This window comes from Aegilops tauschii, chromosome 5, assembly GCF_002575655.3.
Source record: "Aegilops tauschii subsp. strangulata cultivar AL8/78 chromosome 5, Aet v6.0, whole genome shotgun sequence".
Taxonomy (NCBI): domain Eukaryota; kingdom Viridiplantae; phylum Streptophyta; class Magnoliopsida; order Poales; family Poaceae; genus Aegilops; species Aegilops tauschii.
The window spans coordinates 420,365,504-420,371,116 of NC_053039.3; positions in this window are offsets into that span (position 1 = coordinate 420,365,504).

Below are 5,613 nucleotides of genomic sequence, written 5' to 3' on the forward strand. Positions count from 1 at the left end.
GCGGCAGTAGGTGGTACCGGCGAAGGGGGGGAACATCCGGGAAAGTATTCCCAATGCTTCGCATTTTCGGACAGATGAAACGGAGGGGGAAAGTTGCGTGTTCGATAGGTTAGGGAGGTGTGGTGGACGAACGGGCGACGTATCCGGATTCGTCTCGTCGTTCTGAGCAACTTTCATGTACAAAGTTTTTCCATCCGAGCTACGGTTTATTTTATATTAAATTTTAAAGATTTTAATAATTTCTGGAATTTAATTAATTATTTAATTTAATTTGAAAATGGATTTATGACATCAGCATGATGTCATGCTGACGTCAGCAGTCAACATTGTCCGTTGACCTGGTCAACCTGACAGGTGGGTGGTCCCACCTGTCAGGGACTGTTTAGCTAATTAAAAGTGGTTAATTAGGTTAACTAGTTATTAGGTTAATTAAGTTTAATTAGTTTAACTTAACATGATTAATTAAGTTAATTATTTAGTTAATTAATTAATTATTTATTTTTATTATTTATTATATATATATATTTTTAATCTTTTTTTTAAAACGTTCCCTGGGCGGCCCCACTGTCATAGGCCTAACTGGCCAGGGCGGGGGCCCCTGTGGTCAGTGACCCAGGGTGGGGCGGCGGCTGTGGCCGGCCAGCTACGGCTGTGCCGCGCGCACGCGGCCACTGGGCGAAGCCAGGGCACGGCGAGGCCGGAGCGGGGCCGGAGCGGGCGCGTGGGCGCCGGCGCCCGACGTGACTAGCAGGGGAGGGGGGAAGGAAGGGGTCGGCGCGTGGCCCGTGGCCGGTGCCGGAGCAGCGGCGTGGCGGGGCGCCGTCGCGGGCACAGGGGGCGGCCGAACAAGGCCGCGGTGCGGGTGGCCACGGCAAGGCATGCGCGAGCTTGCGCGCGGCCGTGGGCGCGCACGAGGGGCGGCGAGCACAGCTACGGGGAGGACGACATGCGCGGTGACCTGCGGGAAAAGAGGAGGGGAGGTAGCGGTGCTCACGGCGGGGCACGGCCAAGAGCAGAAAGGGGGGGCAACGGCATGGCCGACGCGGGGGTGCGCGTGCGTGCGGTCGGCCTCGATCAGAGGCAGGGAAGGAGGAGGACGGGGTCGTGGCCTCACCGAGATTTGTAGGGACGGGGCAGCGGGGCTCGTGGAGGGGGTCGGGGACGACGGCGACGCAGGAGAAGCAGTCCGGCGAGGTGGCATCGGCGACGGGGACGGGGAGCGACGGTGACGGAGAGGACCGCGGGGGCGGCGTCCGGCGATGGTTCGCATGGGGGTCGAGCGGATCCGGGCTCGAGCGATCCGATGGGGAAAAAGGCAAGGAGGTGAGATCCGGCGGGGAAGGCCTGGCGACGGCGGGGTCCAGTGGCATCGGAGGCGTCTTGGCGATGGCGGAGCGGTGGTGGCTACGGGCACCAGGGGCGACGGGGTCTGGCAAGCAACGGGGGCGCCGTTGCGTCCCGATCCAGGACGGGGAGGAGGTCGAGGACGGGTGATGGGGCGCGGCCGTCGGGGCGGCGCCCGGGGCAGCGGTCGTGTGCGCTGGGGGGGTTTGATCCCCCTCCAGATCGGATCGGGTGAGGGGGAGTGACAGAGGGAGAGAGGGGATCGTGGGAGAGGAGTAGGGAGAGTGGGGTTCGGTTGGGCTAGGGTTTCCCCAGGGGGTTATGGAGAGGAGATGGGTGGGCCGGCTGGGTTAAAGGCTGGCCAGCTGGGCCGTTTGGCCCAGTTGGCCAAGGGGGTTCTCTCTCTCTCTCTCTTTTTATTTCCTTTTTGTTTTTTTTTCTTTATCTATTTTATTGTTTTAATTTCTGTTTTATAAAATATAAATACAACTCCTAAATTAATGTTGTAATTTATTCTACTGCCCCAAAAAGTTTGACACCTAATTAAAATAGTTTGCGTTATTATTATTTTTAAAAGGCATTTAATTAATTGTCATAGCTGCTGTTTTAATTACTTTAGAGCCTTTAAACATTTTATAAAAGTGTGGTTTCTCCACAATAATTACCTATGCATTATTTGGCAACACCCCAACATTTTAGTTTTAATATTTGAAAATCTTTACCGTTTGACTTTATTTTAAGTTTGAATTTCGAATCCTATTGAACTAACACGAGATTAACAACAGTAACCGTGGTGACGTGGCATCATTAACGTGGGATTACTGTAGCCTAATTATCCGGGTGTCACAACCGTGATGAACTCCGGTAACAAAAGAATGACGAGATAAAATTGAAGGATGAAAGAGATAAGATTAAATCCTTGCAATGATTCCGATGGAGGTTCACGACGAAATCGGCGAGAAGCTTAGAACTCCAGAAAAGAAAAGATGAAAACACTTTGAACCGAGAATGTAATAAGATGAACAATCTCCGAAAAGAAGAGATAAAACCACTTGAAGAAAGAAGAATAAGGATTACGTTATGCTTATCCTCCACCAATTAAATTGATGAGAAACAATGGATTTGCATACTACTTATTCTCATTGGAAAAGATTAAGGGGGGATATAGCGCAAAACTTGAGAAAGTCTTCATGAACGAGCCACCGTAGGAATTGAAACGAATGACGAAAAGAGAATGAATCACCGGAAAGAATTAGAAAAGCACGATGATACTTGAGGGAATCTAGAGACAAGAGAATGAAGAGATCACAAACTGATTAAAGAGCAAAGCACCGGAAGAATGTGGAGACGAACGAAAAGGCATGAATATAGAATAATCGGAGAACGGATTTGAAAACTTAGAACGACGAAATATTCTGAATTGGAGGCCTCCGGATAATTGAGACGGAAAACAACTCCTGAAATACTCCGGATGGGTGAAATTAATTGCACGACTTGTAACAATTTGATAGGATAACCATCGAGCTAGCACCACGAATTTCCGGGAGAGCGGACAAGATTTTAAGAGAAATTCTTCTTCGGTCTTCAAATGTTGAAAATGACGACGAGAAACAACACCAAAATTGTTGATATACTCCGGAAGAATGAAAAGCGAAGAGGTTGAGCCAACAATGAAAATAATTTGAAATCGATCTTGGAAAAGCGTCTGACTGATGAAATTCATACTTACATCAAACTTCGAAAAGGATTTGAGAATAGCTCCGGGAAATTAGAAGAGTCAGGTAAGATTTTGGGAAAAGACATGTGGGTTAGGCCCACTGAAGATAAATCACCGTTGAAAAAGGATTGTTGAAGAGATAGATGATGCACCAGAACAATTGAAATATTTGAATGAGGTGACAACCTCGAATTAATTCGGACACAGCCGAATCTCCTGAGATGTCTTGAGCACTCCGGAAGGATAAACTGGCGAGAGGCGAACGAGCAAGGAAAACACTTGATCCAAGGAAAAGAATATGATCGACCCGAAAAAACTTGCATTGAGTCCACCGGAGAAGAAAACAAGATGAATCAATGATGAACTTGACAAGAATTCACCGGTTGAAATAATTGAGGGAAGACTGGAGAGGCTTCGCACGAATGAAATTGATGCTCGAAAGAGACTCAAGCTCCGTGAATAAAAGGGGTGGGAGGGCGGGAAAAACAACGGCAACTTGGAAGGGGAAATCGACGAATAGCTTTGAAGAGAAAACACCAGTTGAAATCATTGAGGAAAGAATGCAAAGGCTTCGCACGAGTATGATGGATACTCGATTACGGACTCCGGTTCCGAGAAGAAAAAGGGTGGGCGGGTGGGAAAAAACAAGAACAATTTCGGACAGGGAAAACGACATCGGTTGAAAAGAGATGAGGATTAATCTAGCAAAAGATGACGAGGATCGAAACCACTCGAAGAGAGGTGCGCCGGATTGAAAAGAGGATGGACAACGAACGAAAACTAACCGCGAGATCCTAAAAATAATTGAAGGGGAAGAGGAATAGTTCAAAACACCTACGTCAAGATTCCTCACCAGAGCGACGAAGGGGCTGAGGAGTAAAAAGAATTCCTACTCTCCGATATAACTAAACTCCGAAAAAAAATTCTTCTAGACTCAACAACGGCCAAACTACACGATCAATCAAGGGGGGCTCCTAGGGTTGGTCGAGGCTCTGATACCAACTTGTCACGCCCAAGATGCGACCCTATCCTAAAGGAACTCGAAGGTCCCACCAAGGATAAAAGCGCATCTTGAAGACGCTTTTGCAAGATGGATATCATTACATCAACATTACATAATAGATGGGGATACATACAAGGCATACAAACGCCGCAAGAATACATCAATACACCATGCATAAGATCCACATCCGACTACGGATGAAACACAAACAGAAGCTCAAACGACATTCACCCTGCTAGCCCAGGCTGCCGACCTGGAACCTATCCCCTGATCGAAGAAGAAGCAGAAGAAGAACTCCAAAACAAGTAACATCGCTCTCACGTCATGATTATCGCAAAACCTGTACCTACAAGTATTGTTGTAGTAATCTGTGAGCCACGAGGACTCAGCAATCCCATTACCATGGGTATCAAGACTATCAAAGCTTAATGGGTAAGGAAGGGGTAAAGTGGTGAGGTTGCAGCAGCGACTAAGCATGTATGGTGGCTAACATACGCAAATAAGAGCGAGAAGAGAAGCAATGGAACGGTCGTGAAATAATACACCGTGTTCACTTCCCGGACTCCGCCGGAAAGAGACCATCATGGTTACACACGCGGTTGATGCGTTTTAGAAAAGTTTACTTCAAGTTTACTACAACCGGATATTAACAAATTCCCATCTGCCACCTAACCGCGGGCACGGCTCTCGAAAGTTTATACCCTGCAGGGGTGTCCCAACTTAGCACATTATAAGCTCTCACGGTCAACAAAGGATATTCCTTCTCCCGGGAAGACCCGATCAGTCTCGGAATCCCGGTTACAAGACATTTCAACAATGGTAAAACAAGACCAGCAAAGCCGCCCGATGTGTCGACAATCCCGATAAGAGTCGCACGTACCTCGTTCTCAGGACACACCGGATGAACACTACGTACAACTGAAACCAGCCATCAAGTTTCCCCGAGGTGGCGCTGCAAGTGGCTCTAGTTTGGACCAACACTCCGAGGAGCACTGGCCCGGGGGGGTGAAATAAGATAACCCTCGGGAGCGCGACTCCCAAGGGAAAAAGCCTAGGTGAGGCAAATGTAAAACCAATGTTGGGCCTTGCTGGAGGAGTTTTATTCAAAGCGAATTGTCAATGGGGTCCCATAAATCACCCAACCGCGTAAGGGACACAAAATCAAGGAACATAACACCGGTATGACGGAAATTAGGGCGGCAAGAGTGGAACAAAACACCAGGCATAAGGCCGAGCCTTCCACCCTTTACCAAGTATATAGATGCATTAATTAAATAAGAGATATTGTGATATCACAACATAAACATAATCCAATATGGAGCAATCTTCATCTTCACCTACAACTAGCAACGCTATAAGAGGGGCTGAGCAAAGTGGTAACATAGCCAAACAACGGTTTGCTAGGAAGGGTGACAAATGTTAGAGGTTCATGGAAATTTGGGAGGCTTGAAGAGCAAGTGATAGGTAGCGCAGCAAAGCGATAGAACGAAGTAGCTAGCATAGCAATGATAGTAATGAGATCCAAGGTGACGGTCATCTTGCAAGCATC